Source organism: Anarhichas minor, unplaced genomic scaffold (assembly GCF_050575085.1).
Source record: "Anarhichas minor isolate MPS153535 unplaced genomic scaffold, ASM5057508v1 ptg000017l, whole genome shotgun sequence".
Lineage (NCBI taxonomy): Eukaryota > Metazoa > Chordata > Actinopteri > Perciformes > Anarhichadidae > Anarhichas > Anarhichas minor.
In genome coordinates, this window is record NW_027466463.1 from 3,525,343 (window position 1) to 3,537,037 (window position 11,695).

The window sequence follows — 11,695 nt, forward strand, 5'->3', positions numbered from 1 at the left end:
TGAGTTATCTTTGTTGTAGTTCAAACAATATTTCCATTACTCAACATATTTTTTGCCCAGTTGACTGTTAACTGCAAATAAGAGCAAATACTAAGTAGCATTCAGATGGGACATTTAGAAGAGTGTGAACAGAGATCAGTTTATTAATGTCACTACTGTACAGTGATACTACAGCAAACATACATGTCAGTCATGTTGATGTGCTGTGTGTGACTGAAAAAAACAGGAACAGCGAGGTCAAAATGAATAAATAATTATAATCTTTCATAATCATTTTTAAAATGTCAATTTACCGGGAGGAAATTCTGATGTGTTATTGGACACTTACAAAACTCAGAAGTGAATCTTTAACATGAGGCTGATATCAGCCAGATGAATGGTCTCAACGTGTACACACTCAAACATGCTTAGGAGACATACGCTAAGAGCAGCACAGGCAACTCTCCCTAATACACCCAAGCATTCAGTTACACACCAATCTCACTCGCTCTCATCCAGTCACTCACACACACACACACACACACACACACACACAAACTCCCCCACCAGTAAATAGCATCTGTGCCTGCTGTGTCTGATGGGATCGTAAAGAGGGGAGTCAGTAGCGCAGGAAGAAAGGGGAGCGAGAAGAGAAGCAGCAACCGAGGCAATTTACCCCACAGATTAGAGATAAGAGAGTTCAGTCAATAAGCACTGATCTCATTTGAAGATATACCAGACTGGCTAGACTCACACACACACACACACACACACACACACACACACACACACACACACACACACACACACACACACACACTAGTTGGTCTATTGCTATTACTGTTGTGTCTGTCTGCAGACTGTCTTTTCTAGCATTCTCTTGTTGTTTTCAACCAGGATAAGACCGTTGTTACAGTAAATATGGATTGGACAAATCTCCCTGTCGCTGCCTCGCCACAAGTCTTCTTTTTTTGTCTCTCCACAGACAAAATGTGGCCTTAATCTAACATGGCTGCGGCTTCTTAAGACAAGCCCCTGCACTCTGTACAACTTTGCTGCTCTTCGTTTCCCCTCATTGTGTAGAAGCTACTGTGCATTAGAGTCAATGCTACTTTGTGGTTCTGTTTGCCACAACAGTATGATGTGCAGACCTATTACAAAGAAAGGATCTTTTTCTTACTCAACAGATCCCATTAGAAGACCAAAACCAACATTGAATCAATCCTACTGCTTAAAATATCTGCTTCCTCTGAAAAGCTACATTGTTGCATCAACCGAGTGACGTTTTCCTTCGTCACTATAAACACACACATACACATATTTTTCACTCAATCACGCATACACCATCCTGCTGCCACAAATATTCCCCAGAGAAAGAAATGTGGATTAATCCGCCGCTGAAAATAGTCCTAAAGGAATGCTTTGTTTCAGTGACCAGCTGTTTCAGGACATTGCTTTGGAATCAAAGGCAGCGCCACAGAAAGGGGCAGTTAGGGAAGTCAGAAAGTATTTTGGTTTGGACAAATTCAAATGATATATTATAATATTTAGGAATATGCATTACTAAAACAATATAACAACATGATGAGGGCCTAAATGGGAGCAGCAAAGCAAGTTTAGATCATTCTTCATTTGAAATTTGAAGCTTTTCCAGATGTGCACTCTTACACACAGAACATGTGTTCTATAGAGCAGAATGCATTCTTTCAGTGGTGATGGGATATTGACTGCTTTTCATAACCATTAAAATATTAGTATATATATACAAATATTAGTGTCTTCTTTTATCCATCGCTCCTCCGTGCACTTTACAATTTTAAAATGTATGTTTGTCTTCAGGTTGTGGAAGTCATTTGCCAGTATTTGTGTATCATAGAAAGAATTGTAATAGCGTAGTATTTATTAGTCTATTATTTAGATTCATATTAACAATATGTTCTTATCCTACAGAAGAAGAAAATATATATCAAACGAGAAAAAGAATGTTCTTACTTTTGTATAGTTATACATCAATGGTTAGGGGTCAGACAACGGCAACATTTTATATGACAAGAAAAGGCTTTTTCCTCTGTTTCTGTTTGATGTCTTTCTGTGTCTGTGGTCACATTACTGTGTGAGGCGTGTTTTGTTAGGCCGTAGGCCTACTGTCGATAGCAATGTGTACTAAATAACCTCTACGTCTCCCTGCTCTCGGGCCAGACACTTTATGTTTTCATCTGCTGCCCTTCTGTTTGTCAGAGCTCGTTTCAGTTGGGGAAATGGAGAGCACAAGTTTAAAAGAGTCAGTCTGTTTCTTGGTTTTATGACATCTCTAAAGCACCGAGCCTGTGCTGAGGGATGAAGCAGCCGGCCAAAAACAACTGTCTTCAAGGTTGCCATCAATGTGAAACAAAGTTAGAGAACTGAGGTTTCTCTCTTTCTTCAGTCCTTCCAAAAACAAGTCAAAAGCCTTCAAAAAGATACAGCCTAAAAACTACTTCACACTAAACTAAACCACCCTCTTTAAGTGGACCTGAAGCATCATGTAGCATCATTATCTTCTGTTTCCATGTTCCACAGAGCAGGAGCCCACTGTTCCCTCAGTGTTGTAGTTTTCTGGGGGTTGTCAGAATTTTCAGCTGTGACTTTAAGGCAGCTTTTTACGTCTGATTATTTTTGTTATTATTGAACACAAACCATCATCTTCTTTCTCACATTACCAGGTAGTTTTGTTGCCTAAACCTAACCCAATCACGTGGCATTGTGTGATGAGAGGCTGCATGAAACATATTCATGAAACATATTTTTGGTTGAGAAACGTCCATATAACCCTGTCTCCTACTGAAGGATGTTCCCATTCTCAATCACTTGTTGCTTGTCTTCAATATTTGGTAGCACTTTATAATAACTACACACTATGAAGCATTAGTTAAGTATGAGTAAACACTTAATTCATCATTTATAAAGCATTGTTCTACATTAATAATTCATTAGTATGCAGTTCATAACAACAGTTGTAAATGTTTTATTCTTGATTAATAAGCTTGTCTATTATGTGCTTCATGATTGTGTTTTCGTACTTTATAAATGATGGATTCCCCATTTGTAAATGAAGTATTATATATTTTACAAACCAATTATTAAGGAGTTGTAGATGATTAATAAGATCATTTATAAAGTGTAAGTAAATGATTAATAACTTATTTAGGGACCCCACCCGTTTACCTCTCAATGGTTTCACGCCCTCTTGAACTCTCTCTTCAAAGTTCTTTTCAACTTTCCCTTAAGGTACTTGTCGACTATCGGTCTCGTGCCGGTATTTAGCCTTAGATGGAGTTTACCACCCACTTTGGGCTGCATTCCCAAACAACCCGACTCCGAGAAGACCGGACCCCGGCGCGACGGGGGCCGTTACCGGCCTCACACCGTCCATGGGATGAGCCTCGATCAGAAGGACTCAGGCCCCCGAGCGACACCAGGCAAGCGGTCTTCCACATGTCCCCAATCCGCCCGTCGGACAGGGATTCGGCGCTGGGCTCTTCCCTCTTCGCTCGCCGCTACTGAGGGAATCCTTGTTAGTTCCTTTTCCTCCGCTTAGTAATATGCTTAAATTCAGCGGGTTGTCTCGTCTGATCTGAGGTCGTAGTCGAATGAGTTTGTCGCCCGGAGACGACGGCGTGGCTCCCTCCTGGCGGAGGAAGGCTCACATTCTCAATTCCGGGTACCCCGCCGCGGCAGAGGAGGGTCCCGGCCGTGACCCGCCAGACCCCCGAAGGCACCCCTCAGTCCCCCACCAGAACGCCGCGTCGGACTTACGCACAAAGGGACGCGGGCAGCACGGAGACAGAAGTCCACCGGCAGCCGCACCCACGACGGGCGCCCCACCCCGGCCCCCGCGAAGGGGCCGGCGAAGGAGGGAAAAAGGAAACACCGACGGAGGGAGAGGCGAGCTCGACAAGGGCCCCCGCACCGCACCGGGCATCCCGAAGTCTGTACTTAGGGGGACGAAGGCAACTGGTGCCTGCGACTGCCCCAACCGCGGTGACGCGAGCGTCTCCGATTGATTACAAAACGACCCTCAGACAGGCGTAGCCCCGGGAGGAACCCGGGGCCGCAAGGTGCGTTCGAAGTGTCGATGATCAATGTGTCCTGCAATTCACATTAGTTCTCGCAGCTAGCTGCGTTCTTCATCGACGCACGAGCCGAGTGATCCACCGCTAAGAGTTGTAGCCTACTTGGTTCTTGGTTTTTTGAAAAGGCCAGGTTTCGAAGACAAGGATTTAGAAGGGGATAACAAAACCCCCGGGCGCTCCATCCCGTTACAGCCGAGGCCAGAACGGGGGAGGAGACATTGAACCCCCCGTGCTCCCTCCGAAGGAGGGAGGAGAGTTGGGTACCCGGAGGCGCAGGACGGACGGCCAGGTTGAAGCCGCCGCGCCGCACTGTTTGGAGGTTCCGATGAGCAGGCGCATCTCGTTGACGCCGGGTGCGCATCCCCAGCCATCCCCGCCCAAGCGCACTCCGTCGGCAGGTCCGTCATTCCTCGGAACAGGCCGGCGAAGCAACAAATTGTGGTTGACGGGGGAGAGAAGAGGCTACGCAGTCCGACCGAGAAGGCCCAGACTAGGAGGTTCAAACGCGAGCCTCGGAGGAGGTGTTACCCCCCTCCTAAGCAGACAAGCATATGGAGTCTTGCTCAGTCCCCGCGGACCGGCACATCGGTAATGATCCTTCCGCAGGTTCACCTACGGAAACCTTGTTACGACTTTTACTTCCTCTAGATCAGGGGTGTCAAACTCATTTTCACTCCGGGCCACATCAGCATCATAGTTTCCCTCAAAGGGCCGGTTGTAACTCTAAGACTGTATAAATGTAACGACTCCCTAACATATTGTTAACTAACTCTCTGCATTTGATTATTGTTTATTCAAGTGTAAAAATATTGTACATGCAGTTATATAAATGTAAAATGATATTTAAGCACATTTCTGTTATTATAAATAAATAATAAATCATTTTAATTTAGGGTTAAGAAACCCACATTACTCTATCAAAGATCAAACTTTTAAAGAAAATAACAAAGACAAATATCATCAAACACAAGTTATTACATTAACTTTGTTCAAAGCTATGTTTGTCACCTCTCTGCATCACTAATGTCCCCGTCGTCGTCCCGTGCATGGCAGCTACATCCAAGAGCTCCTCACTGAGATCAGGTCTTATAAACATGGATAGATGCTCTGTGTCCGTGTTGTCTGTGCTTTCATCAACAGCTAATGAAGAAGACGAGTACCTGCTCGTCTCTTCGGCTAGCTGTGTTGTTAGATTGCTGCTAGTTTCTGAACTCGGTCTGCGATGGTGTTTCTTCACAAACTGACATTTGTAAAAGTCTGTATCTGGTCGGAGCTCACCTGCTCACATACCTTTAGCAGCACTGGGCTGTAGCTTCTGTAAATATATTCTGCTGTGATTGCAGTCTGCCTTTTAATTCCTGGACAATTTGATGTTTTTCTTGGAGGCTAAATTTAGCTCCGTGTTTGGTGTCAAAATTCCGACATGAATTGTATCCTTCATCACCGACACGCATCATAACACAGAAGACAGACCCGTTTGTTCTCCTTCAAGCACAAACATGTATTCACTTTCCCATCTTTCATTACATTTTCTTCCCTCTGCCTCAATTGTTCTCTTCGTGGACATTTTGGGATTATTTGTCGATCTTTTTCAACTCAATCACTTGTTGGAAAACCTCTTTACGGGCTGTTCCCTCTCCTGTCCACCTGTTGTGATAGTTTTAATGTCGGTACACAGACAACATGCTGTCTCATAATTTCAACTTTCTATCTCATAATTTCGACCATGGGGATACTTTTGTTTTCAAGTCTAACTATTTTTTTTCCAAAATAAAAAATAAAATATTTTTTTTTTTTTGCTGGTGGATTCGCGGGCCACATAAAATGACGTGGCGGGCCGGATTCGGCCCGCGGGCCTTGAGTTTGACACGTGTGCTCTAGATAGTCAAGTTTGATCGTCTTCTCAGCGCTCCGCCAGGGCCGTTTCCGACTCCGGCGGGGCCGATCCGAGGACCTCACTAAACCATCCAATCGGTAGTAGCGACGGGCGGTGTGTACAAAGGGCAGGGATTTAATCAACGCAAGCTTATGACCCGCACTTACTGGGAATTCCTCGTTCATGGGAAATAATTGCAATCCCCAATCCCTATCACGAGTGGGGTTCATCGGGTTACCCACGCCTCTCAGCGAAGGGTAGACACACGCTGATCCACTCAGTGTGGCGCGCGTGCAGCCCCGGACATCTGCCTGTGTTTTGAGGCACTGCTGGCCTTTCAATGCCATTTATAAATGCTTTGTAAGTCACTTTAGATGAGGTCACACAAAATACTTAATAAATGCTTTATAAGGCATAAATAGTCTTCACTTTAGATGAGGTCACATAAAACACTTTACTAACGAGAAGTAACTACCTTAATAAATCATGAATTAATCATAAATGCAGTATTAATATGCGTTTATAAAGCATATATTAACATAGTCCCTAACCATTATATATAAATGCATGAATAATGTACATCTAAATAAGTTATTAATCATTTACTAACACTTTATCAATGATCTTATTAATCATCTACAACTCCTTAATAATTGGTTTGTAAAATATATAATACTTAATTTACAAATGGGGAATCCATCATTTATAAAGTATGAAAACACAATAATGAAGCACATAATAGACGGGCTTATTAATCAAGAATAAAACATTTACAACTGTTGTTATGAACTGCATACTAATGAATTATTAATGTAGGAACAATGCTTTATAAATGATGAATTAAGTGTTTACTCATACTTAACTAATGCTTCATAGTGTGTAGTTATTATAAAGTGCTACCCAATATTTTTGTCTTTGTTGATTAAGCAAATGGAGCTGCTGTCAAACTTGATCTGACAATAAAGTACTATCATCACCATCATCATAATCATCTTCATTAGGTTGAGAGGGGAACTTGTTTTCTCCCGGGATATGGTCACAAAATTAAACAAAACTGCAACAAAAGTACTTGGTTGGGTTAAGTAAAAACACCATGGTTTGTCTTCAAATACTTGGTTATGTTATTCAAGTTACAGACAAATTGAAATAGGTCATCAATGCCTTTTAATTTCTCAGTGGTCCCCCGGTCCACCTTGGCCTCCTCCTTACATGGACTGCTGAGGACTATAATTAGGAATGTTTTGTTATAAGACAAACATAATCCAGGAGAAGATATGTCTCCCTCAAAACGTAATTGACAAAGCAGTTTTTTGTATGGGAAGGTCATTTTTTGGAGACTAGGCTGAAATATATGTTGTATCAGTGTTGATTGCATCTTTGTAGTCCAGTCAGTGTACCTCCAGAGGCAGTCTGGGTTGTAAATGACCAGGGCTCCGGCAGCAAGCTACAAAGACTTTCCTCTGTGGGATTGTGGGTGACAGAGCCCGAGTCAAAAGACTTATGAACAGAGCGGGCTTCTACTATCAAAGGAGCCACAGGGGAGCCAATTTAAAGGCCACATATTTTTCATGAAGCCATAGAAGGACTCATCACAGCAATGTTCTGAGCAGAAGCAGAGATGAGGTGCAGATGTGAGAAGAACCACATCAGCAATGCTCTGCAGCTGTTCACCACAGACTCTATTCTTTCCCTTTGGATAGCTTTTAAACATTTGTGCTCTCCTTTTCTTTCACAGTTATGGGTTTACATGTCAAGTTGTTTTTTGAGAAACAAATAACCAAACAAACGCTCTGTAGTTGTAGTTTAAACACGTGCTGTGTGGGATATTTCTCTGTTGTTGTTGTTTTGTTTTTTATCTGATATGCACATGTATCTAATCTGTCATTATTTGATGAGTGGAGTATTTGCTAAATCATTTAAAAAGTTTCTGTTAAGTTTTTTTTCTGTAATTGTTTTTTCTCCTTTTCTGTGATATAGTCTACTCATGGGGAAAATCTAATGAATATGTACTGGGCTGCATATATCTGTTGGGTATAAAACGATTTAGCTGCTGGCCCAGCGTCAGTGAATGCAGCACTTGATTTATATTTATGTTTCATTGTGTCTATAAAGCAAACATATATATATATATATATACATATATATGTATATGTATATATATGTATGTGATATTTAACTGTTTATTCTCAAATCTCAATATACTTTGTCTTTAAAGATACATCTGTCAGGTTCTGTTCTTTCCTCAGCCTCTGGCTTTTGAACCATGACTGATGAGCCGCCTCATCTCTCCCCTCTAAAGCTCTTTCCCTCCATCATTCCTTCTGTGAGGAGTGAGAGCTGACGAGGTGGTGTCAAATGTCACGCACATGTACACACCTCAACCCACGGACAGGCGGGTGTAGAGAAGCGAGGGGAGGCCCGTAGGTGTCTTTGTGGAGTTGGAGGGGAGGGTACAGTGGAGCTTGGGGTGGGGGGGGGGGGGGCTTCTCAACTCATTAACTTCTGAGGGAGGTGTTTGCCAAAAGTGATTAGTGTGTTTGTTAGCTCTGAGCAGCTCTCAGCGAGGCTCTCCTCTTCATCTCCTCTGTGCACCTCAGCCCCCAGACCTGCCCCTCCGCTCAGCCCCTTGCTGCTTTCTTTCTCCTTCTCTTTCTCTCCAGAGGGGCAAAACCCAGCAACTACAAAGTTATGCTGAAGTTTAAGTCGGCCTCTTTCTGTTCTCCCCCAGACACACTCCCCCCCACACACCTCCCTCTTTTGCCTCAACAACTCATCTCAAAGAATTAAAGAGGTTCTGTCAAGACGAGAGCCTCCCAGGACACAGCCAGCCTCCCTCTCTCCCCCACTCCTCCCCTCCTTTTCTCTCTTCCCGCTGTTGCTGGAGTCTGATGTACTTTGCTGCTCGTTCTCTCACTGTGGAACAATCAGGACAATGATAGTGTTCACTTGATCCTGCAATGCCTCTCTGTTAGTCAACAGTAATACTTACAGACACTGTTTACACCAGGGGTGTCAAACTCATCTTCACTCTGGGCCACATCAGCATCACGGTCGCCCTCAAAGGGCCGGTTGTAAATGTAAGACGGTGTAAATGTAACTACTCCTAACATATTGGTAAATAACTGTCTCTGCATTTGATTATTGTTTATTCAAGTGTAAAAATATTGTACATGCAGTTATATAAATGTAAAAATATATTTAAGCACATTTCTGTTATTATAACTTAAATCCTTTTAATTTAGGGTTAAGAAACCCACATTACTTTATCAAAGATCAAACTATTAAAGAAAATAGCAAACACAAATATCAAACACAAGTTAGTACAATAACTTTGTTCAATGCTTAATTAAAATCCTTTCAAGGGTGCGTTTGTACAATCCCACGTGAAGTATTTCATGTGTTTTAAAGCCAGTTTAAAGTAGTCTTCAATGTACTCACAATACATTTATATGTCAAGTGTACAGTAACCAGCCAAAGAGCTGCTTCTGTGACTGTGTTTAAGTATCTCATCATTATGAGTTTCTATCTCAGAATTATGACTTTCTATCTCATAATTTCGACTTTCTATCTCATAATTTCGACTATGGGGATATTGTTATTATCAAATCCAACTTAATTTTTTATTTTTTCATCTGGTGGCCACATAAAATGACGTGGCGGGCCGTATGTTTGACACCCCTGGTTTACACCATTGACAGTTACTTCTGGATCTGAAGTTTTAGTTGATATTATTTTTCATTTTGTTTTAAATGTCTTCAACAACCTGCCTGACCACTGCTAACCCATGTTATGCAGAATTGGAAAACAATAATAATGAATAAATCTAATAATAATAATGAAAGTCATTAGAATTTCTATAGAAAAAGATTACAAAGTGTGGAAAGATACCAAACATAACAGGCTGTTTGAACTGAAGGGAAGTGTGTATAAAATGATGCACAAGACAGCCATAAAACATATAAAGTCTTCATTTGGATTATTTTACTTTACTTAAAAGTCACCCGACTGTTAGTCTAAAATATCTAATTCATTGGGTTTAACGGCTTCTCTTCACTAATTAATAACATTTTCTAAACGAGCCAAATAAATCTCATAGCCAATAAATCTTTATTTCCACAGAGAGATTCTCGGCTGCTTCTAAGCGTTAGAACATGTAAACAGAGATTATATGTGTGATACTGTCAAACAGTGTGGAAAAGGTCTCAAATGTAAACAGGTGCAACCCTGTCTCCTCATGATGTGTTGCTTCCCCCTTTAATCTGCATCACAGATTATATCATAGTCATGGAGGAGAGGACAAAGACACATAAGTGTAAGTGAGAAAAAAACAGAAAGTCCCTGTGTGTCTGATAAAGAGTAACTTGATGTGAATTTCCACTTTCCTTAAAACATTGACTCTAATAAATAATTTCTGCACACCATAAAAATTCTAATCATAGCCTGGATTATCAGATTATCAATAAATGAAGGTAATAAATTCATTCACTGCTGCCACTGCTTCATGGTTTTTCAGTGTCTGAGCAGTGAAGGCCATTTACACACTGTGGCTTGACTGATGTGCACACAGGACCAATACCGACTGCAGCTTTTCCATTCATTTGTCAAACGGTCCAGCTGTGCTGTCGTCATCAGAAACTGACGGCGGTTCAGAGGGAAGGATGTCCCATCCCTCCAGACATGTCTTCCCTCGCTCGCTCTCCATGTGTCCTCAGTGTAGTCAAGGAAAAGACACAAAAGTCATCATGTCCTGGGGCAATGCTGATTTTTTTTTAACCATCTTTTCCTAACCTTAAGAGCGTTGAGTTACAAACAAACGAACAAAGCCATGATAATGTTAATCCATCAAGGATATTGTAGCAAAATCAATGAAATATATATACAGTGAACATTTAGCAGATACCTTCAGAAGGTGTTGAAACTTTGCATATGCATTGATTCAAAATGTTTCCCCTTTAATTGGATAGAAATCAAAATCTGAGCGTGATTACCTCAAATTCATTCCTTCAAAACATATTTTCTGTTGGGAATGAGTTAGATGTACACAGAAGTATTGTCTGTGTAACAGGATTGCATCAAATAGATGCATCATTTCACTGCATTACATTATCACAGAGGAGATGAACCAAACTGATCTCACTGTCAACAACTGGACAAAGAAATGAGCCTGAGCTCCTGTGACACCCTGCTGCTGACTGATGAAGGTGGTCAACCTTTGTCCTGATCCCAGCTGTACATCACTGCTGGTATTCATACAGTCCTCTTATGATGCTGTTTCACAAAGAAATCTGATTCCTCAACAGAAATCAATCTTTATTGCTCACTGATTGAATACTATTTGCTCAGTGAAGACTACATCTGATTGATAATAACGGTGCAGCTGCATATAGAATGACCCTTCCACTGTTGTTTACTTGTCTTTAGGAAAAGAAACAGTATTTTGTTGTTTTAAACTGTAGCAAATACCACAATGTCCTATTTACACTGACTTGCTTGTTTTCTCTTTTTTAGTAAATAAAAGAAAGACTAGAGGGATGAGTACAGATGGACATCAACTAAAAAAAGAGAAGAACAACACGGACACAGAAGGACACTTAAAAAAAAGATCGACTAAAACAAAAAGATCCCATTTGTAAAGGAGCCCTTCTATCAAGAGTGACAGTCTGAGAGGACGGACGGGGGATGTTTGTGGGCCTGCTCCGAGGCCAGGGCCTGAACCATTGAACCTGTA

The 11,695-nt window shown here is 41.6% G+C and overlaps 1 non-coding gene across 1 annotated transcript; it reads right to left on the minus strand.

Annotated features, from left to right (window-relative positions):
• Window positions 1-4,030: 4,030 nt before the first annotated feature.
• Window positions 4,031-4,184, minus strand: LOC142952176 (5.8S ribosomal RNA). Its single transcript, XR_012954660.1, has one exon. It is a non-coding gene; the product is annotated as a 5.8S ribosomal RNA (ribosomal RNA).
• Window positions 4,185-11,695: the final 7,511 nt, after the last annotated feature.